This window comes from Malaclemys terrapin, chromosome 1 (assembly GCF_027887155.1).
Source record: "Malaclemys terrapin pileata isolate rMalTer1 chromosome 1, rMalTer1.hap1, whole genome shotgun sequence".
In the NCBI taxonomy this organism is placed as follows: domain Eukaryota; kingdom Metazoa; phylum Chordata; order Testudines; family Emydidae; genus Malaclemys; species Malaclemys terrapin.
Window position 1 is genome coordinate 224865506 of NC_071505.1, and position 24658 is coordinate 224890163.

The 24658-nt window shown below is 39.3% G+C and overlaps 1 protein-coding gene across 3 annotated transcripts in view; it reads left to right on the forward strand.

Moving 5' to 3' along the window:
* Positions 1-433: 433 nt before the first annotated feature.
* The window catches only part of NLGN4X (neuroligin 4 X-linked), a 268032-nt gene continuing 243807 nt past the window's right edge, over positions 434-24658 (forward strand). For 2 of the 3 annotated variants that reach the window (XM_054008284.1, XM_054008274.1), the window contains exon 1: positions 434-1465. The gene's annotated coding sequence lies outside the window, so the exon portion shown is untranslated. Of the gene's footprint in view, positions 1466-1958; positions 2146-24658 lie in introns of those variants that run through there. The other variant, XM_054008291.1, reaches the window with a different exon arrangement.

The following is a 24658-nucleotide window of genomic DNA, read 5'->3' on the forward strand; positions in this document are numbered from 1 at the left end:
ATATGATGAAAATTTCTGTAAATTTTATTTCATCATATAAAAGAAAATGTTCCACCAATCCCCAAAGGATCGGACACATTCCCTCCCAGGTTAAGGAACGTTTCAGATCTTACCCAAATACATGCTACAGCCAATTCTTATTAACTAAACTAAAATTTATTTAAAAAAAAACAAAAGAGAGAGAAAGTATGTTTAAAAGATCAATATTCATACACACATGAGTTCAATCCATTGAGGTTGTAGTTGCAAAGAGTTCAAACTTCCCCTGACAAAGCTTAAGTAGATCTGAGATGATAGAATCAAGACCCAAAGATCTTTTATACAATTTCATGTCTGTTTGACAAGTTGGAGTTCCTCGGGGAACAAAAAAGGTAATCACCATGACTTTGAAGGAGGTCCATCACTAGTACTTAGCTATATGAATTAACATAAGGCCATTTGCTTGTTCCTCCACCATTCACAGTACATTTCAAAGAGAAATGAATAAGAAGATATCCCGGGGTTTACAATTCATTTAAATGATATCAGAATACAGCATAGACCAGGACTGTTGATTATATTGTTGACCCTACTCATACATATGTAAATACACAAAAACACAAACATGTCTTTTGAGGGTTATTTATTTTGCAGGATGCTTAACTATGTTTCTAGCCATGCCTCACATAAGTTAATATTGGTAAGTTTGGGAACCACTGAAAGAGGTCCACTGCTGGCACTTTAAACACTGCTCAACATTATAGAAATCTCAGCTTTAATGGGTTAAAAAAGCATGGATTTGTTGTGTAAGATGTTGGAATAGAAAAAAAAAAAAACCAATGGAAGTATCGCTGTGATTTGCCTCTCTACATTTATTTCTACATGTGTAAAATGCCCACCTGTTCAATCATACAGGTACCCTTGATAATTTTGTTACAGCTGGTTTGCAGTAGGATTAGATGCTCTTTGCATTAGGTTGTAGATGTAGATATGGTTTCTGTAGTGATGGGGCAGACTGCAGAGATCTATTGGCTGCTGGCTTTGTAAATTTCATTCAGTTTGGTCCAATAGCAGAAGGAGAGAGACTGGTACAGCCTGGACCTCTCTCCCTCTTCAATCTCTCTTTTTCTTGCAGATCAGTCTCTCTCTCTGTCTCTGTGTCTCTGCATAGGCAATCAGAGCTCTTACTCACAAACCCAACTCTCCTTCTTGCACTGATTTTGTAATGAATTTTCTTCCTGAATGTAGGTCGTTTACAACAGTAAGCGCCAGTTTCCTCCAAATCCAGCGTTGTTGTTGCTTTTTTATTTTTATTTTTTGTGGTCGTTGCATTCCTTTGGACAAGAAAATCGCGTTGGATTCCAAAAAACAGAGGGGAGCCTTGTTTGAATAATTCCTGTTGTCTGATATCCTGTCAGGATTCCCTGGAAGAATTTGGCTGAGTAAAAAAGGACCTCCGTGCAGCTGCAGCTATCGCACTGTTAAGGTAGGTATAGTAGATTTAAGGTTTGTGTGTTCATGTTCATTTTTGCGGGGGTTGCAGTGAGTTCTGAGGCAGAGGGTGATCAGTTTGCTGCAGTCGTTTATGCTTTTACTTTCCCCGTCATTTTTAAGGCGATACTTTTTCTGTCCTCTTCCCCGTCATAGGCTATCTTCATGTCATCTGTGCAGCTACAGATCTAGAATTTGTCTTCCCCTGGACCATCATTTGTTTGGAGGCATTTTGGTGCAATCAGCTATTTGAAAAGGCTCTGGGGGTCTGTGTGAGATGTTTACAAAGTAGCTCTGCCTAACAGACAAATAAACAGAAGTGTGGGGGGGGGGGCGGGGGGGAGCGAGATATCTGCAGTACAGGGCGACAGAAAGAGCAAAGCTACAGTTTTCTGCAAACGAGATCAGAGGCAGTGGAAGGAGCAGGACCTCCTGTGCACCGGTGGTGTGGAGGGAATTACAGAACCGGCACGTAGGGCGGGCTTGGTTTCACCTCGCTGTGTCCCCCTCCTTTAAAAAAAAACACAGCTTGGCTCTTCTTCTATGGAGCGATTCACCCTCTTTTCTTCTTCAGCGGCTGGGCTCGGGTAAAATGCCTGCTTTTGTGATGCATGGGTTCTCACACGTGATGGACTGGAGCCCGGCACTCGCGAGGGACCATGTCTGGCTGGCTGGGTATGCGAAGGGAGAAGCGACTTGGGGGGGGACGAGTGTTAAGAGAGAAATAAAGGGGGACAGAGGAAGGCTCCGGAGGGGGAAGAAGGAGGGGGATCGCCCTCCCTGCAAAGCTGGGGCTGGGGGCGGGGGGGGGGGGGGCGGGACTGGCGCGGCTAGTGGACAGTGCTGGGGTTGTGTGTGTGTGTGTGTGGGGGGGGGGGGTGCCTCATGTGGAGCCTCTCCGCACTCCTTGGCTCCGGGTTGCACCTTCCCTACGGGAAACTGCTGCTGCCCCAAACTCTCTGTGTCAAACCTGCCGCGCCTCCCCGCTCTCCGGGGGGAAGTTAGGCACCGCAGAGCGGCTCCCCCTCCTTTCCCCGTCTCCCGCTGCCCAGCCCCGTGCCCACGTCCTCCGGGGCCGCCCTTGCCTGCCCACCCCTCCTGCACTGCAGCGGCCCCATTTCCCTGTCGCCCCCCCCCCCCCCCCATTGCCTCTGCAGGGTGCTGTGATTGATGATCTGTCCCTCCTGCAGCCATCAGCCGGGGGGCGCAGTGAGAGCAGCCGCTGAACTTCTACCTCCCCCTCCCTTCTGCCAGACCCTGCGCCAGGCGCCTTCCCCCGGGCCGCCCCCGCCCCGCGAATGCTGCTGGCGTGTGGGCTGGGGGGGGTGGGAGGGGAACTGAGCCTTGCTGGGGTCCCAGTTGCAAGAGGAGTTTTTTTGGAGGGGCGGGTAGCAGAGCGATTCCCCTTCTCCTGCTCACTGCAGCCACTGTCTAGCAGTCCCTGCTGCAGACACGGTCCTTACCCACCCCGAGACTCAATAGCCCCAAGCACACACCGCAGCGTCCCCCCCCCCCCGCAATCTGGCCCTCCCCAGGTTACACCGCCTAGCCCTCATCTAGCTGATCCAGGTGATGGGGATGCCTTAGGCAAACATCCCCAGCTCTCCCGGCCGCCCCACACGCGGCAACTCAGCTCCCTCTCCGGCAACCTGCCCCGCAAGCTGCAATGCCAGTAAGTTCCTTCCTCCTGGCCATGAGTCCCTTAGCCTCGGCTGCTCACCGTCCCCAGTGCAACCTGTCCCTCGGTCTGTGCTGCCTTTCTCTGCCTCAACCTCACCCCAGCTCCCAGTCCCCAGCTAATTGCCAGGTGTCCAACGCCTGCCTTGACTGCAAAGAGCTCCATTTCCCCCCTGGGAGGGGTATAAGCCAGGGCAAGCATCCTGCAGCGGCCACTCTGTTCCTGGATCCCTGGGACTTTTCCTGCCAGCTTTTCCAGTCCAGCCACAAGGGGACACCTGAAGGCTAACACCCACCTCAGGGTAACAGTGTCCTTATTTTCAACGGATTTGGCTCAGCTGGAAGAAACTGGATCCTCTTTTCCTTGTCTTGTCCCCAGCAGAGGCTCTGACTGCTGCAGGTTTCACAAGTGGTTGTTTTACTGTTTTCCTCTTGCAGGAAAGATCTCTTCCCCCCCCCCCCCCCATTCTCCCCTGCCCCCGTGCTGGGATTCATTGAGACAAGGCTACATTTGATTTATTGTTATAATTATGATTATTTTATCATTTAGAGCCAGGGCAACTATTTAGAGCGAGCAAGAGAGAGGAAAATAAAGAAACCCAAGAGATAAGTTAATCATCTGCGCTGTGGGCCTATCCCTTGTTTTCATAAAAGAAACTAGTAATAATAGAACCCTTATCTATCCCTGAAACTAAACTAATTTTAATATTAGGTAGGGAAAAATAACTTTGTGGAAACAAGCAGGTGCTGTTCTTGCAAGAAAATTCCACAAGGTGGTAGTGTGGATACTTCCTAGTGACTTTTAATTTTATTTTTGAGATTTGGTCAATTGCTTGAAATGTTTTATTTCCATGTATTCCACCTCTGTATCTTGAAAGCCCAACTGCATGTATGTTTTAAAACTACAAAATCATGTTGGATTTCAAATGGTTTAACATCCAGGAAGCATTTCCTACCTCTAGCTTCCCTCCTTTGCGCGGTCCTCAGAAGCAAGGGAACTGGAAAGGTTTTAAGAAAAAGTTTTCAAAAAGTGCAGAATCTGGATGTGTTTGAGACATGCAACAGCAATTTCTGTCAAAGGATGGCTAATGGAATGAAATGTGAAAGTCCCTATCTATATTTTATTAGATAGATCAAGTTTCCGGATTAAATTGTAGCAGTCCAGTAATTCAATAAGTAGAGGCAGAGACTGATGTGGCCATTTAATCTATTATATTAGATGCTTTATATTTAACTTTTTGAGTCCATAGGCTTTATTGGGGTGTTGATGTTTACTATAACCACAATGATGTAAACAAATGTTCATCTTTGATACTTTGTATTTAAAAAGTAAGGAAATATTTGTTGATTCCATAATCATGCTTCATCAATTTTTTGGAGAAAAAATCCTTAAATCTAGGCTGTATTTTGATCCCAAATGCTTAGTAGCGTTAGGAGTGTGTTCCTGTAAGTAGAGGAAAGGGATTCAAAATGCAAGGGCAAATGGATGAAATTGTTAGTAGGTACGCTGAATGGAAATCTCCAGTTCATGTAGCATGGACTTCTCTGCAAATTTAAATCATCTCAGTTTGGTGGAAGGGTGGTAATCTATATCCCATGCAATACAAATTATATTTATTCATTATAAGACATTTAAAATCCTTTCTTATTATTAATATAAGAAAATAACTTTTTGTGTTACCATAGAGAGTTGATCATTATATTCATCAATTGTAATGAAGTGGATAAAAAACTCAGGTTTACGCAGGTGGGCTACTTTCATACTTAAAATTAATCCTTTTTTATTTTCTTATGAAAAATAGATCTGCCACATCTGTTAATATTTTACAGAATGGTCTATACATATTATTGCCTTCAGGAGGGTTGCTGTAATTCTTATCAGTTATGCTGCAGGAGACAGGATTGCATACTATTAGTCATAAACCTGTTCCAACTAATCATTAGATACCATGGATGTGAAAAGGTACTATGAATGTTGTGACTTACCAATAGGTCATTTATGCAAGCAAAATATTGTGATGGTATTAGAACAGTACATTTCATGACAAGATATTTTTATGATAATTCAATCTTTAATTCTGACATACTGGTTCTTAGCAATTGAGAATTATTTTTCTTTTGTTTACAAGTCACATTTATTTTTTTCTCTTCTGTGTGCATAGATAACACACAACTGCAACTACCACCAGTGTTTTTCTATTTGGGCTATACTAGGTATCATAACTGAAACTGTGGTTTTGGCATCCAAAATATATTTCTTTGATCCTGTTTTTCATCTAGGGCTTGATCCAAAGCTCATTGAAACCAGTGGGGATTTTTCCACTGATTTCAGTGGCCTTTAGATCAGGTGCATATAATTTATTTTGTTGTAGGATTTGTAACATTTCAGAATGCTAACATTTCTAATTGAGACTGATGATTTGCCTACTACTCCTTTAAATAGTAACATTACAACACAAAGTCAAATATTACAAATGCTAGTACATACACTGTAAACACAGACATCTTTTAAGCCTCATGCTAAGTGCATAGGATATTATTTTTTCCTTGTTCAACAATGCAGAGTGATCAGTTAAGACAATTCTTGTTAGAAAATACACAACAATAAAAAACTTCTCAATAAAACTTCTAAATAATATAGGATAATTGTATACTGGATTGGATTAAAACAGGATAATTGATACAGTGGATAATTTACCAAAAATTCTACATGCATAGCTTCATTGTCACAGATGCTCTTTTCAGCCTGTTTAGTTAGACTAGTGTCTTGAACAGGCCCTTTGACTCAAAGGAATAGTGATAAAGGGTTTGTCAAAAATGGCTGCCTTAATATGCAAATTCCAGCTGAAGGTCATTACCAGTCAGTTAGAAAGGAAGGGAAGAGGCAGAAGGAAGAGCTGCTTGATAGAAACTATAAATTTAAAAAAAAATTGTATGGAAACAGTGCTTTGTTTAATATGAAAAAGTAATTGAACACTGCATAAAGGTGTGTACTTCTGCTTTGGACAGGTTCTCAATATGGCCTCCACTTAGCTTTTCAAAGAAGCATGCTGTTCTTTGACAGCTGAATCACACAATATAAGGAACAGATCCACCTGGGTGGGACAGGAAAAGCATCACTCTGTAAACGGCATAGGATTTAGTCATTCTGCTGTTTGAAGACTTGTCACAAAGCACAAATGTTCAAGATCTCTTTTGTGTGACCAAGATTCATTACAAATGCACACCAGACTTTGAATTTAAAAAGAGGAAAACCTAATAAGACCAAAACATAAACATGAGGCTGGCAATGAGCCACTCAGATCATCAGGAATCTCATTTCAAACCGCAGCTATTCTCTGTCACAGTTCCGCTCAGGTGTGCTCAAGCAATGTTTGTAAAGCATTTCTGCTCCAAGCCATTTTGATCCCTACATCTGACAGGGTTATGTCCTCAACTCTGTCACCTTTTAATAGTTCTATTGTGTTTGAGTTAGTAGTCCCCAGATCTGAATTTTAAGAAAAAAAAACACTTGCTGGTTGAAAAGAAAAAAGGTTTTATTGGTACTATTCCTCAAAACGATAGATGTGGTAGGTAATAAATGTCCACTTTCCATAACCTGAAAGTGGAGTAGGAGGGAGAAAACTTACAATTTATAGGGGGGAAAAAACAATGGGTACAATTCATAGGAAATAAATATCATTTTGAAGAGGGTAGTAATAAAAAAATGAGGTCAGATCTCCTGGATTATAAATAAGTGAACTTGGGGTGGGGGGAACATTTCTGGATTGTTAGATTTAAAAGAAAGTTTATATCGAACAATATTATTTTGTGACCTATTACCATAGTATGAGTGATGATCTGAACATTAATAGCCTCTCCAGAAGGTGTTGCCTTTCCCAGTTACATCTGTATAAGGGTTTGACCACTAGCATGGCTTATTCAAATAGAATATATGTGTTCACATAATGAAATGAAACCTATTGAGAAATGTTCAGATGCACACTACTGTACTCTATCTAAAAATGAGTTGTAATAATTGAGATCACCTTGTACAGCTCTTACATTCTGCTGTGTTCTGCGTTGAGCTCACACACCACTCTGAGTGTTAGGAAATGTTTTAGCAAATGTATTCAACCAAATATAGCTTCAGTAAGTAAAAGGGTAAGACTTTCCATGCTCATCTCTCCATTGTCACTTTATGTGCACACTGAGATTTGCAGCTTGGGGTTGGTGAACCTTTTAAAAGAAAATTAATGGAACTCTTATTAGAAAAAATATTACGGAAGCTATTATACTAGATTGATTAATTCACTCTGCAAACTGGGGGACGGGGGGAGAACCCATGTGCCCTACCATTATTAAAATGACTTTCTTAAAAGGTATCGATTTTTTTGTGACTATAATGCAACTATTTTGGGGATTTTGGTTAGAATGTACCAAGGCCATATTGAAAAATGATGGAAATATTAGGCAGAATATAGTAATTTTTATAATGACATGATTAAGAGGGGCATATAGTAAAAAAATCATTGGTTTTTGGAAATGCACTGATGCTTGGTTATGTCTAATTATGAAATTATTAATCTGACGAAGGTTATTCTACATTACATAGTGTGACATAACTCATGTTTTATTTACTACTCTTTATAACAACTTTTAAATTCTTTAAATTATTTTTATTTATAATGAAAAAGTACTTTAGTATTAATTATAATAATCAATGAAACAGGCATTTTAGTTCTTTATTAATTATAATCAATGGTATAGCAAGTACTTACAATTTGAGAGATGATTGTATTATCATAAATTGGTGGCTGTGTAGATTTCTCTAAGAGCTTCATTCAGATTTGCATTTGTTGGATATGAATGTGCAATAAGAAAAGTATGTAACTTCTTGTTCCTCCAGCAATAGTGACTCTTTTTTCCCTTTTGTACAAATGGAGATACGGCTCTTCAATCCCGAACCCAAAGAATATACAAGGCCAGTAAGTCAATCAAAACAAAGCCTTCCTGCCTCATGATTATAGATTTTGTTTAGGCCATCTAATATTGAAGCATTTTAAAATCACTCATCCGCATTGTATCTGGGTGCTAAGTCAGGCACAGGTATAAAGTGGGCATGAAGTCAGCAGGTTTGCTCAAATCATATATAGACCTTGCTCTAATGCTATTCTAGTCAATGGTCTTGCCAAATCAAGGGCTGCCAGCCATGTTGATTGTTGCCATCACGTGACAGTTTTGTGATATAGGTGCCACACAAGGAACTGGGTTAACACCACCAAACTCACTTGCACTATTGCTTAAAGTTATATTTGGGCCTTCTGAAAATGAGACAAGCCAATTAACCAGTTCTATCAGGCATTGCCCTATCTTTGTATATACTGTATCTGGAAATACCTGATAAGTACTAAAGCATGAGTTAAATGTCCCTGAACAGATTTTTCACTAATTTTTAACTCCTTTGTTTCATAAATGAACACTTGTTAATAACTGTACAATACATTAAGTTCTCCAAGACAGAGACTACGGATGTGTCTATTGCTCAGTGCCACACACTTATTGATGTTTTACAATATAATGATGATTGATACCCTAAATAAATTTGCTACCTAAAATACAAAAGTCCTGTTTTAAAGATGCCAAAATATTATATTATATATATAACTTAGAGGAAAAGCGGATAGCTGCATTGTCAAATAAACAAGTTGGAATGGACACATATGTTTCTGGTTTATTTTTTATATTCATTTGATACAGATATTTAGACCAAACTTTTTGTTTTCAAATAATGGTGAAACTTGCAAAGGAAAAGTTGCAGATTAATTTATTTAGGAGGAGTAAAACTTATTGGCTGCAGGACACAGCTTGTAGAGGGCAGTTGTATTCGCTACTACACTTCGGTTTTACTCTGAAATCACAGATATTGTAGTAATTGTACATTTGAGAATTCTTTTTCTGGAATAAATGAATAAATATCCATCTTTACCTCCCATGCCTTTATTTAAATTCTTTACAAATCTATAGCCTTGTCTGTCCACTTCTTTAGGGGTTGAGTGGTCTTTTTTTTTTTTTTTTTTTTTTTAAGCACCGTGGGAATAAATACAAAATGTTGCCTGGTAGCTGCATTTTACAGAGGGATAACATTTCCTTCAGATTCTGTCATTTGATTGTGCTTTTGTCGATTTGGCTGTGGGAAGGTTTCCAGATCCACATTTCCAGTAAGCACAGCCAATATTTCATTCTTATGTATGACCATATATGGGTGCCAGCCATGTCTCTATCCAACTAACGCACAACAAACTCCCTACTCTTTTCTTTACTGGATGTAGCATAGACCATCAACATAATTAAGATTAGCATTATGGGGCTGATCCAAAGCCTGGTGAAGTCAATGGAAGGACTCCTGGAAAATACAGTGGACCCTGAGTCAGGCCCTATATGAGGAATATGCAATATTTGAGTGAAATATACAGGGTCCCATTTAAAGGGATTTGTTGGCTGGATTTTAATCTGTGCTCATTAAAATGCTTCCAAATCCATCTTTTTAAACAGCAGAAATCTTCTGTCCTCCTGAAAAGCTCATTTATGCAAAATCAATCCCTCTTTTGGAAAGCTATTATAAATGAATAGGACGTGAAGGTGTAGGGAGCCATAAATTTCACTAGCCTGCAGAATACTGATGGTTCAAAAGCTTAGGACCGTATATTATCCTCTATCCATGTTCAAGGATTTTGTTATTTGTTGCTCTAGTATGAATAATAAACATTTGTTCAGCAAGCACCATAGCTTTGCATGATGTCTTACTGAGGTTTGTTAAAACAAAACAAAACCTGTGTGTACCCTGGAGACCCGAACCATTGGTAACTGAATTGGTACCTGAACCATTAATGCAATGCTCACACTAGCTGTGGTTTTGTAGGGGCAGTTGTGCCCTACATTCATACCAGTGCTGCTCCACAATGTTGCACTGCCTTCTGGATACCCAGTTCCACAGTGCCTGCCTATTGGAGCAGTAGCTTGAGGGAAATTTTGAAAAACTTTCTGGAAGCCCAAAGAAATTGTTGCAGAAGAGGTGAAGCCCCCATAGGAATCTGGCAATATCTGCCATTTCCAATTTTATTTTTATCAAAACGAAGAACAGAGAGTCTGATCTCATGCCTTGCTTAACACAGTTTCTGCTCAGCTTCTGGGACTTGAGATATCTCAGGCATCTGCAGTAAGGGCATTGTGTCAGTATTCTTGAAGTGCCAGAGAATGAGACACCAGCAGTTAGTGGATTTATTGCTGCAATAGTTGTTTCTCTCACCCAACATCTTCAGTAAATGGCTCTGTGTAGTACTTCAAGATCATGCTAACCAGGTTGCGTGCCTCCTGTAAATCATGTATATAACTATTGAGTGGTCAGACAGAGTTGTGCTCCAGGCCTGGGATGGGCAATAGCAGCTCATTATTAATGTAATGATTATAATGTCTGCCTTTTGCAGTTTGTGTCATGTATGTGAAAGCAAAGATGAGGTCTCAATACAGGGTGGAGTGAGGAGGCAGTAGGACAAATTATGCACAGCTGGACAGACAAGCTGTGGCACTGGAGGCTGTACATTATATTAACACAGCCTGCAGTAGGTCTGCTGCCCAAATTAGAAATGCTCAGTGCACAGAGTTCCAAAGAGCAGGTGGAGAATTGGGGGATGGATGATGCAGATCACTGATTTTGACAGAGCAAATATTAGCGATTAGCACCACTGAAAACTAGTGTCAATCTGGGGGTGGCTCATTTGGTAGATAGACACTTATTTTTATGATCGTTCTGATGATGATAATTTGTAAGGTGAGGGGTTATAGTAGACAGTATTGTGGATATATTGATGCAATGTTAATAGTTAACAATTGTTATAAAATACTTTTGTTTGCTTTATTGGTGGTGAAGACTTTTTTGCAGTTCTTATGCTTTCCCCCCACAGTCTATGTGTGTGTTGCATGAATTGGATTAAGGCATTGAAAGAGAAAAGAATTATGTTTGTTGATACAAAATCTAGCATATTTGATGTGATATTTACACAAATTTTATTTTGACAAGTTATCTATTAGAGACACAATCATACAGGCCAACTGGCTTGTGTAACTAAGGTAACAGGGTAAATTAGAAGGAAAGTAAGATTTGTATAGTACAGGAACATAAAATTGATGTTTTGCACATAGAAAATTAATCTCCTCGGTTCTAAGTGCAGGGATGGAACATTGTTGGAATGCAGAAGAAGGAGATAGAGAGATAGTGCATGCCAACATGTGCCATTATCCTGTATTCACATTATTTTGGCCCGCTGGTGCCAGCATAGGTGAAAGGGCCTGTTGCTGGGGCACCTGTGCCATCTTCATTTACATCCTGTGACATCTTAAATCGTTCTCTTTGGAACTGTTGGATGTGAAGTCTCATTTCCCTGTTGCTTCTGAAATAGACCATTCTAAAGGAATTGTTCTCTTGCATAAATCTATCTTGTCTTTAAAAACAGTCTTGGTTTTCTTCGCTAGAAACCAAACATATGATCAGAATCCTATTGTATTTCCCTCTGCATGTCCCAAACAATATTCTCTGTTTTCTTTTCCTTGCCTCAAGTTAGACAGCTATTTCACCATCCTTGATCCCATCAGCCCCCTTGCTTGCTTTGGGTGTTACTAGGTGTAATACTGATCACCATCATGAAAAATTAAGAATTAAAGGCTTAATAGCCATAGCAGTGACTAATTCATCTCTTGGAATATTAAAGAACATCATAAAAGCAGAAATTTCTGTTTTGTTTGGAATTCCAGTGCCTTTTTGCAAGGCACTTCTGTTTTGGAACTAGAAAGGGTAATGATATAGCATTAGACTTTCTTCACAAATATAAAAAAAATGTACAGGGCTTGGGGGGGGAATGGGCAGGGAAGGAGAGCAATGGAAGAGAAAATTAGATCTATAATTAATTGACGTGTTTGCCTGATTTGAGTACTTGCATTTGGTGGTTGGCCAGAGACACTATAAGATATATACTAATTCCTCTATCAATAAATGTGGTAATTATGCATAAGATTGCTCTTAATTTTCCTCAGAATGGTTTTTAGTGCATAGAATAGAAAAGCAGCTAGATAAGAACAAGTTATTAAATAGGTGTCCCGATGTGGTGTAAGGTCTGACAGATACATATAACATAAATATTTGGTCCAGTGTATCCTATGTCAGTATCCTTTTTTTCACATTTGCTGCATTGTGGCTGCTGTTGGTACACTGGATATCTACCATTAAACTATGTTGACCACTTCACCACTTGCAGGAACAGGGAACAATGCATCCAGCCATGGAGATGGTTTGCTAAGGGAATGCTGAACTTGTTAGAGTTTGGGAGAACAAACCTAGTGGTCCCAGACAGAAGCAGATGTTAGGGAGGAGGAATGATGAAACTGGAGGAGAGGGGATAGTCTATCCTCATGCATCCATGCCCACCATTTTCACAGCATTAATGGTGGTGTTTATTACAACCTGGAAAATGTTTCTTCCAGCTCTACAGTCTGCAAACTCAATCCTGATTGGTACATATATAAAATTGGAGTTGAGGGCCTATATATTCCAGTTCTTCCTTTTCCTCCTGATTTGACGTGCTGCTCTGTCAGGTTCTTTGGATTCGCTGAAGTCGTTCTGGGATCTCAGGAAGATCTCTGGCATCTCCTGTTCTGGCTCCTCATCTGTAATGTTCAGCTAGGCCATGGCGCTGGCATTTTCCTCCTGTTACTTTTCATCACTTCAAGCTGTGATGTGATTGCCTGTTCACTTGTTAGGGACTCTGACCAGGTGGTGTATTCCAGACATGTTAAGGGGCCCAGTAGGAAGGTAGTGCACCAAATTTCTCTAGTGGAAACAAAGTCAAAGGGAGAAAAGTGAGCAGAGCATGGGTGGAATCTCCATCCTTAGAGGTTTTTAAGTCCCGGCTTGACAAAGCCTTGGCTGTGATGAGTTAGTTGGGTTGGTCCTGCTTTGAGCAGGGGATTGGACTAGATGACCTCCTGAGGTCTCTTCCAACCCTAATCTTCTATGGGGATGAGGTGGGAAGTGGCAGGCAATGGGGTGTAATTATGGCCAAAGCCTCAGAAGTATGTACAAGGATCTTGAATGTAAAGACATAGGGAGCCCAAGAAAGGACTAGAAAGAAGGTGTGGTGTGCAGGGCAGTGGTTGAGGAAGATTATTTTAGTAACTGAATGTTCGGGTTTGGTGGGAGATGAGTCCAGAAGAGAATGGTACAGTAGCTAAGATGAGACAGAAACATGAGTTTTGATAATGGTGGAATTATCATTATTCCACACAAATCAGTGGAAGCACATGACTCTTAATGCTATCATAACTCCACAGAATTTTTAGGGACCCAGCATTGGGTGAATGGTATGTTTTATTCCTTTGAAACCATAGAGGCTATTTTCATTCTGAACAGTGATTTAGTACCCTTTTTTTTTCTTCTCAGCTAAAGCTCCTATTTAAAAAAGATCACAGAACTCCCTCACAAGTATTTCCTCTTTTATAATGCAGCAACTTCCAAATGTTTCATCACTGAAAATGTTTCTGTTTAGAAATGTTTTTCCTTGTAACTCATTGTTTATCCTAACAAGTATAATAAATCACCTTTTATGTTCTTTTGTTTCAGTTATTTGCAATCTGACAAAATGAGCTGTAAAACAAAACAACTGAGGGAAATGGGAAATATATGCAGCATATGTTCTGAGGAAATTTGCTTTTATTATGTAAGAGCAGGTTTATTAAAACTATGTGGGTTTTGATGGTTCTGCCATTGGTACAGAAAAATGAGAAAATAAAACCTAGACTAAAATAAATGTACCTTGAGCCCACTCATACACCACTCAGAGCTGTTAATTTAATAGCTAATGAGGAGTTCATGCAGGGGTTGCTGCATCATAGCTCTCAAACAAGCCTTATGTGTTATTTCATATTTATGAGCCTGCTTTCTTTTCTATTACTTTTCTAAACAACGTAGAATTGATGCACATCCTCCAAACCAAAAGTGTCTGTGTTAAAACACAGAAGAGTGGTTTTGTGGGTGGAGGCAGGGGTGCTGGAACAATTTTTATGGTACGTCCCTTGGCCTGCGCTGCTTCCAGCAGCTCCCATTGGCCTGGAGCAGCGAACCGCGGCCACTGGGAGCCGTGATTGGCAGAACCTGCGGATGCGGCAGGTAAACAAACCGGCCTGGCCCGGCAGGGGCTTTCCCTGCACAAGCAGCAGATCAAGTTTGGGACCACTGCCTTAATAAATGAATTTGCCCTATACATATGATTGCACATAATGTAAACTATACATCATTTTCCAAACAGCTGTGGTGCTCTATATGTAAGATAATGGGCCTGACTCAGATTGCACTAGCACTAGTTTTACACCAGTAGGAATCCAATGGAGTTGCATCTGATATGTGTAATGTATATAGGGCTAAGAAAGAACATTTAGGCCCTATAAATCTCCCTCTAGCTATTTGTGCTCTTCATTTGTGATGAGTAGGTCATAATGTAATATGTTGTTTTATCAGATGTAAAACTCTTCTGTTTTTAGCTAAGGAAAATGTCTTGTAATCTATGCATTAAAATTGCTTACTAACCAGATGTTTGTCCCAATGCATGTGAGTGAAATGGTCTCTCACAAATTCCTGTAACTGCATTAATTTTCTTGACAGAGTGATTCTAGGAAGTTAAGGCAAAGATACAAGTAAATGACAAGAAGGGGTAGAAATCTGATTCTTGAAACATGAGACCCATTTTAATGCAGATCATGGTGAAACAGGCTTAGAATTCTGCAATAAAACAAATCAAATTAGTTTTCCAAGGTATACATTCTCTTTAAACTTATTTTCTCCATGGCTAATCCTTATTAAATACAAGCACTTTTTTTTTCTCTTGATAACTTTTTCCGTTTTAAATTCTTATTCTAAATCAGGGATCAGCAACCTTTGCGGGCTGGGCCGGTTTGTTTCTGTACCGCGTCTGCAGGTTCGGCCAATCGCAGCTCCCACTGGCTGCGGTTCGCCGCTCCAGGCCAATAGGGGTTGCGGGAAGTGGTGGCCAGCACATCCCTCAGCCCACGCCTCTTCCCGCAGCCCATTCCTAGTCGTGCTATGGCCCATATAGCAGCTCTGAGAGGTTGTTCTAATTTAGACAGGCCCCAGGATTGTCTGAATTATGCCAGAGGCTGCTCCAGCTCTTGGAGCAGTCCAGGATAAGGAGGACTCTAAAGCCATGTTGAAGCCAATTTAATTCCTTTGCCCTGCCTCCAAGCCATGCTGCAGCTCCTTGAGACACGGCACAGATTCTCACTCCAGGTCTTCAGAAGTGCTCAGCACCCCGCAGTTCTCACTGGGTCATTTATCACCTAGATTTTGACTTTTGAAAATCTGGCCAGTTATTTAGGTGTCTAAAAGGAACTGAGATCTTTTGGAGTTCACAACCAGCCCAATTTCAATAGGTCTGGTTTAAGAACTTTTATTGGGCCTTGGCTTCCCCATAGAAAGGAAAATATTGAGTAAGAATTCAGGGAAGAATGGCCTTAAGTCTTCTTGTATTGCATCCTACATTTTCCCTTTAACGTAAGCATTGATGTAGAATATTAATTTTAGAATATGCATAGATCCCACCATTTCTACTTATTAGTTTATGATATTGAGCTCTAACACGGTATGCAAGAATATTGGAAAACCCACTTATATTATGTAAAAAAGCAACTGTCTGATAGCTTTTGGGACAAAAGTTAAATTTAACTTCCCTCACAGTCTGCTGTACAAATACAGCCAGAACGAATAAGGTCTGCAAGCTTGTTTATATTACCAAAACAAACAAACAGAACACAAGGTCATCCCTTTCATTTTGTGTTCCACCTCACCCTTCCCTTAGAGTTTTATGACATATTTTTAGTTTTTTCTATGTATGCTTAAATAATCTCCACACTGTATATTTAAGTGTACTTCTGACTTTTGCCAATCAGTACAAAAGTACCCAATATACACAGATGCCTCAAGGTGTCTACAAAGTATCAAATGTATCTAGAGGCACTAATGCCACATAAAGTCACTGCTCTCATATCTTTGTGCCGTTCCCAGAGATACTAAATTGAGGAGGCTATACTTTGAGGAATGATGTTGTGGGATCAGATGGCTAGATTTATTAAAGTTGGTACTAGTGCTATGTGGAGTATTGCACTGCCTTTGAAGTTCTTGGGTTTTGGAATGACAGGAAACAACATGGTAGTGTCCACAACTATTCTTGATGATACTATAGGCAACAAAATATTTGATCTTTCTCGATACATCCAAGCACTTAAAGATTGGGAAGTACTGGTATTTCATCAAAACTATGACCCTAGCTTCAGCTTAAATTCCTAGAAAAGCTACCTATTGAAGTCATGTAAAATTGTTCCCCAGTGATCTATGTTGTGGTTGCCAGACATATGAATGAAAGTAATCACTTTAGAACTGTCTCCTATCTGGTGGTCAAACTGGATCATGTGCCCATTTTAGTTGTTCCAAGTGAATGCTTCTACTGACCTCAGGAACCTGAGAAATCATAACTATGTGGATTTCAACAGTTCTGCCATTGGGACAGAAAAATAAGAAAATCCAGAGTGTAAAATATGTTTACCTTTATCCCACTCATATGCCCTACCCATGTAGGTTTAGTTGGTTTAGTAGGTGGTGAAAGATCCTTGCAGGACTACTATGCCATTGCCCATGTGAAACATGCACTATTCTAGTAGCTCCAAAGTAACAAGACTTAAGAGAAGGTGCCTGTATTTATCTCTTAACTCTTGAGAGTGCTATGCAAAATGAAATGTTAACTCACAGAGGACCAAGGAGAGCGCCCAGAGAACTGGTCAAATGCTCAACCGTGTTTCTCGTTTTTTTTTATAGGTACTTTGGATGTTCAGGTCACTCTTATGTGGCCTAACTATCATACATTTTCATGCTATCGATCTTCTTTACTTTTATCAATGGAGCTGATCATGGTGTCAAAGACTAATTGTTTATGGATTTCTGTGATTTACCTTCTGGTGAAGAAGTGTATCTGATTTTTCCTTTCCAGCCAAGTGTCAGCAGCTCAATGACAGCTATTATCCTCTGTTAATGCCCTGGACATCCTATTCCTGCCTAGTACCTCAGCATTTTTTGGCCCCAGAAGTCATTGTGATTCACCACTGTGACTCCAACAAGTCTCTTGGACTTGCAATAGCTTGGTTACAGCTTAGGAAAGAGAAACTGTGGAGCTAACACTGGAGCATCATCTTCCACAGGATTTTGTGTTAATATAATGAAAATTGTATTTCATTGTCACCAAGGATGTCACAAATATTATTTGTCCTCATCTGTGGACACAGTGAGGTACTATTCAGGTGAACTCTTTTTTGTAGTGTGCCTTTTCCTCCATAAATTTTGCTTTGTTTCTACAGAGGACATCCATGGTCTTCCTTATTATTGTAAGCCTTCACTGCCTGCAATTTTCACACTTGCCCATATTAGTTACAAGCAAGAGCCACAGCTGTGGTGACATTATTGATAGGCATTATCAGCTTCTCTCAGTTGCAGAAAGGTACTGACCATCTTTAAACATGAAGAGGTCTGTCCCCTTCTCAGCAAGACAATTCTGATGCTTGCCAATTACTGTCACTCTCTAATTTCCCTTTTTCAGGAAAGTGACTGAATGGGTGGCTGGTATTCCATTTCTGGGAGAGCTGGACACTATTGACATCCTTGGTTCTGGCCTGAATTTGGGGTTAAGATTATATTTGTCGGGGTCATGAATGATCAGACCAATTTGGGCTTGTTGGCCGTCTCAGCAACTTTTGGTACAATTGATGGCAGGATATTTGGTGACCAAGGGACATTACTGATCTGTCTAGAACTGTCCTTCAGTGGTTCTAATCATTCCTAGAAGTCAGGAGTCAGTTGTTGATGATAGACATATCTCATCAAAGGATATAGAATATGAAAGTCCTCAAGTAAATAGCACACCTTGTACATTGGTCATCAAATGTATGATTTTTTGCAAGAACATTTCTTGGCATGGAGTGTAGTATAATCAGGGTGGGCTTCCTATGACTACCCTATGTAGTCCAGACACAGCAGCTTTGTATTTGTGAGCTTTTTGTTCTGGGTATTCATAATGTGGAAGGGGTGGGAAACTTGTCATTGTAGTCAGGATGGCTTCCATCTGAGGTTGCTGTAATGTGTATGTTCTACTGCCACTCTGGCAGCTATGCCTGAGGGTTGAGAGATCAAACTCCACATCTGTTATCTGATTGCTGTGTGTGCCAAAAGAAAGACAAACATTAGAGTAGATTTAGCCACCTAATGGAAGCCTGTTGGCTGAAATCACTGTGTATATCCTACACAATTAGCCCAACTGAGACACTAATAAAAGTCCTCATGATTCAATCGACTCATTTGAGAGAGTTACTGATAACTGGACCTTCTTTCAGGCCAATCCAGGTGGCAAAGTTTTTTCAGAAAAAAAGTATATTTTTTCCATTTGTAAACTCAAAGATATTTTGAAACGTGTTATTAATTCAAGCTTTCAAAAGGAAATAAAATCACTTTTGGCTTCAGGACTATCACAGAAACTCTCTTAATCCATTTTTTTAAAGTTATGATTGAATAAAAACAAGGGGCTATAATGAAAACCTGTATGGATACCTTTATTTATATATGTGTCTGAGCACAAATGATGTCATTATGGAAATCTGATTGTTTTGATCATTTTCATTCCATTTTACTTTAGAAAAATAATACCACTCATGAAAAATTGCCAAACGGATGGTTTTTCTTCTAGACTAGTTTTTTGTCCCCCACAGAAGACAGAACAGTACTGCTACCAATAAATAAATGGTTTATATCCATTCCTGGCCCAGATGCCCTTTACTACATCACCTCAGAAATTAGAATAGTTGCTATGTAGTGAAAATATTTCTCTTTTACAAGTTGTCAGCCTATTTGTCTAGTTGGTCATAAAAATAAGAAAAAAGTACGGGAAAGAGAGACTACTTTTGACCTAAATTAATATTTTATTTTCGTGTATAATTTTAGAGGGGTGATTTTGACTGTGTAAATAATTGTAGGTCAGAGTTAATCTTGTTTTTTTTAAATTTAATTTGTGTTTTTGAAGTTGTATTGATTTAAAATGTATATTTATTTTATTATGAAATTATTATGGCCTTTAGCTAAGACGGTATATTAATAAACTTACTTCACTCGCAGAACAGGTAAAATAGATGTGGTGATAATGTGTAAGGTTCTCTAAATCCTGTATATTAGAGCTGGTCAACATTTCTCAAATGCAAAGTTCTTTTTTTCCTATTTTTTTAAAGTCCTCTTTTGAAAATGTTTTTTTTTTTTTATAAACAATTGTTGACTACCAAAACTTATTGCCTTTTGCAAAGAAAAAAAGTGGCTTCTTGATATTTGAAGTGGATATTGAAATTTTACATTTGCTAAAAGCCTGGTTTTAAATAACCATTTGATAATCTATTCATTTATTTCTGTGTATGAGGATCTTTTTTGGAAAAAATAATTTAAAAATTTGAAAATGAATTTGAAATAAACGCAACTTCAAAAATGTGAAATACTGACCTTCTCTTGGGGTGAGGGAAAATCAAGTTATGTCCAGTGAAATCTTGGCCTTTCTGCTGAGCTTTTTACAGGCGTGCCAATTATGGTGGTGTGTTATGGTGATATAACTCCCTGCCAATTAGGATTTGATGTGAGTATAACATTTCATTACATGTAGGTCACCAAACAGTGGTGGTCAGTCCATTTTGTAGGTGGCAGGTCTCTACATCACAAACAGGGACCACATTTTCAAAGGGACGATCCTCAACATTTCTGAAAATTTGGCCCCAAGTTGAGTGCAGAAAATCACTAGTGACTTTTAAAAATCTTGGCCAAAATATTTCAGGACTCAAATATAACATGAAAATATCAGAACTAAACTGTATATCCTATATGAACCCACCTTTGCCATGACATCCTCTTGTATAGTGAGCAGAATTAATTATCAAAGTAATTTACTGACAGCAAAACCTGCTAATGGCTATAGTGACAAAGGCATTTATCATTTGTCTGTCTATAAGAATGGTTTTACTCTGCTGCACTTCTACACTTTGGGCATCTTTAGACAAGATAATGGTTATAGAAATACTTGCATAATGTACTAAGTGCAGCAATGCTGCTATATATGCTGTTAATATGGATTGAAAGGAAGTCTAGAGAATGCATATTACCTTGAAAATAATTACTGAATTTTGTACAGCTTTATTAATATAATTTACTTTTGTGTAGAGATGGTACTGAACATATCTGCAAGCATTTGGGGCTTTCACAACCCCCTCCCCCAAAAACAAACAAACAAACAAACAAACATGTAGAGTAGTTTAAAGATGTTGGGACTTCATCACTGCAATGGCTTAATCTCAATGGGAGCTGCTGATTACTTAGGCCACTTTAGTTGCCTAAGTTTAGATCCCTTTTTTGAATAACAATCCTAGTTTAGAAACATATCCCTCTAGAAGCTGTGGACATACAGTTCTAAGTTATCATTTGCCTTGCAGTGTGCAAAATGTTAGCATTCTATGTTAAATGCAAGGTATAAATTATCTACCTCAGTTTCCTCACTGGTGAAACTGAAATAACATTTACAGACCTCAAAGGGATGTTGTGAGGCTTAATGTATAACTCTTTGATGGCATACCCCACTGAAGTACAAAGTGTTACCCATCTTTTTGAAGTCACTATTTAATTTAAACAGGTTTGTAGAGTATTTTGGTGGGGTGAATCAGCTGTCAGGTAATTGACATTGGGCTCTGAGGGCCTGATCCAAACCCCATTGAATTCATTAGGATTTTTGATTCTATTGACTTCAATGGGCTTTAGATCAGTCCCTAAGAAATTTATCTTTTCAACCCAAATATTGCCTTCTTTGACTTGGGGAAATAAAATTTTGAGAGTACCACCATGTTCACATCTTATTCACAGCTGAATATCTCTGTTCTACTGAGCAAGAGCAGGGCTGGAAAAAAAATTGACATTTTAACCTTTTCAAAAGAAAAAAAAGTGGAAATAACAGGATTCATGACAATCATACGTGCACTGTCAGAGGGATAAGACTACTGTACTGAATTGAAAAGACTCAGTGGCTTTGATCATAGTTTACTCCAGTGTCTATAACAGCATGTAACTCACTGACAGCTGTAGGAGATACTCCTTTGACTCAAGGGGCAAGGACTTTTGCTTTTATTCTTGTTGACCATTGAGTTCCAATGCAAAGAGCTCAGTACACTGTTAATTATGTTAGTACTTCTAAAGCTCTTTTAATCTTCAATGTTATAGTTAATGAATTAATTTTCTTTTTGCAATTTGTTTTTTGTTTAAACCAAAGAAGAATATTGAATATAAATAAATAGCAAAAAGTCTTAATATTATAACAGCTAACCAAAAGGATTTAGGGCCAGAGTCCCAGCTAGTAAATCTGCAGAGCTCCACTGACTTCCAATATGATGAAGCTACACAGATTTAAATCATATGAAGATCTGTCCTGAAGCATTTAAACAAGATATTACAACATGCCCTTTGGGGTTAAGGATACGAGGCTGAGGAGTCCCAAATGATAATAAACCACCATTAACTTCAAAACATTCTTCCACTGGAAATTTAGCTTTTTAATATTCCTTGGCATATTTAGGCTATTTAGCTAGAATACAGTGAAATTAAAATAGCTTTAATAAGCCCAAGTGACCCCATCACAGAATGAAATAACTGTTTCCTGTAGGACTTTTCTAGGTTCCATTCACTGGCAGTGCCTTAGCATTGTCTCTAATAATAATGGTGCCCTCTGTATCTGCTAGGCCATGTATAGATATATAATTAGGGAGAGCCCTAGCCTTAAAAGGGGTTACAATCTAAAAAGACAAAGAACAGACAAGGGGAAAGGGATTAGGATAGAACACACAAGCAAAGTGGTCAGGGTGACGAGAGGCACAGGCTGTTTTTATTTGTGTCTTTGCCCCCAACACAAGCAACATAAGAAAGGAGAATTACAGAGCAGCCATCAGATTGTTTGTAGTGTGTGTGTTTATAAAACATATGTGTATATATATTTGCTACATATGCATAATAAATACAAACAATCTATGTTAACTAGGGTGACCAGTTGTCCCGATTTTATATGGACAGTCCCAATTTTTGGGTCTTTTTCTTATATAGGCTCCTATTACCCCACACCCCCTGTCCCAATTTTTCATATTTGCAAACTAAAGTCAAACATTCAAAAGTTAGGAAGTGCTGTGTTTTTAGTTGCCTGTGCAACCTTACATCTGCAACCTTGTACCTACAAATTGTGAAGGGGTCCAGTGGAAAAATAATATGTGGTCATGTAATTAAAGACTGTACCATCACGTGTGAGCACAAGGGGCTGAATTAAGGTTGGACAGGGAACCTTAATTCTGGAATTTCTTTCAAGTGCTAGACTTTGCAGTGTGACTAATGTGCTTTTAACAGAGCGTTTTTGTATGGGGTTTGAACTAGCCTGGCAGGGAGTAGGGCTCCTTTTGCACTCTGCCACAGTTGTGGTGCTGAGTTGAGTGGGGGTGAAGGTTCCTCCCTACCCCATTTCATGTCCAATGGTTCTTTATAGTGCTGACAGATGATGGAGGCATGTCTCTCTCCCTTTGCCCCAACTGGCTGGCAGGGTGATATTGGGCTACTGGGCCACAATTGCACCCTTTCCCCCCTCCTCTTCTAGAGATGTTCAGTTACTCCTCCCAGATTGGTGCCATTTGTTAGTCTTTTCTACTCTGCCTTCCCTTTCTGTTATATCTTTGTGGCTGCATTAGTTGTGCTGTATTTCCTGAAATTCTGAGGGATTTCACCAATTTTTCACCAAATCATTTTACACACTGTGGCTGGAGACCTGGGATTTGTAGGTTATGATTTTATGTCAATTTTTGCAGGAGAGTCCAGAGCAGATTATAAAATTGTCAAGCCCATTTAGCAGCCAGACAGCCTTAACAATTGGTCATTCTGGGGCTTGTTCATTTTGTGGGGAGAGAGGAGATCTAGAGCAGATTTACGATCCCCCTCATCAGTGTCCCTAACCCTTGTTTGAGGAAGTTGCAAAGAAATTTGGTTTGTATTTGTTTGTTTATTTATTTTGGTCTGGTGAAGAAGGGTTTGGGGGCTGATATTAAGATCCGCACTGGACACTCACCTATGGGAGTAGTTTGGGGGCAATTTAACCTACTTTTAATATGAACTGGTGGCTATTATTAATATTATACTAATCGTATTGTCCTCTGTCTTATTCCTGTTACTGTTCTGTGACCCGTTCCCATGTGTGCCAGGGCAAGATACCTGAGCCTGCGACTTCTATTAATGAATTAATATTAATCCATATAGAAGACATTAATGGCTAGGTCTGTGTATGTGGTTTATAAAGTTTCAATACAAATGGGGATGCTGATAGAGGAGTTTTAAGTAGGAGATAGATTTTATTCAAAAATGTACACTTGATGTGTAGTATTTGATGCACCTGTCCACACTTAAGATGTACAAACATGTTGTTGTTATAGTTACACCAATATTTCATTGTTTTATATATTAGTGCTGAAGATAAGGAGCTGCCAGTGAACCTAGAAAAGTCCTGCTCAGATGATATGTTGTAACGTCTAGTTTAAAGGTCTGTGGCCATATTTAAATACCTGTGGCCAAATTTTGCTCTCAGGACAAGTTTACACTACAGCGCGATATCGGCACAGCTGCACCATTCTGGCACATCTGGTAAAGATATGCAATGCTGAAGGGAGAGCACTCTCCCATCAGCATAAATTCTCCACTGGAATTTATGAGAAGTGGAAGTTGTGTTGTCTACTGACAACATAGCATCAGCGTGGACAGTGTGAAACTTGCATCGCTTGTGGGGGAGGCTTTTTCACACCCCTGAGTGACGTAAGTTAGATTGATTTAAGCAGTAGTAGATAGTGTAAATCAGGAGTAACTTCAGGTTTCTTCAGTGTATCTCATGCAGATTTAATTTATATGGAAAATGTTTAGATACTGCAGTGGTGGAAATTAAACTAGATACATTTACAGTTTAAATTTCTCTCTCTCTCTCACTCACACACACACACACCTTGTTAATTAACCAAATCTCAAAATGCCTGGTTTCTTCAGAAGAACCATCTTGCCCAGTTAAAGGTTTAAAAAAATATGTTTTTATTTCTAAAAATATTTTAAAATCCAAAATATGTGGTGTTATTTTGTCTACAGTTTTGTGCACTCTTTTTAAGTTGCTGAATGAAAACAACTAGTTATTCATTTCAAAAGCAAACATAATGAAGCCTTTTCTGTTCTCCCTTAAGATATTTTAGTACCAATATATTTGGTACAAAATGCATGGTTTTGTCTTCTCAGATCAAATAGTAACTTAGGTTAGGATTTTCACTAAGGTTTAAGCAGTTAGGAGCC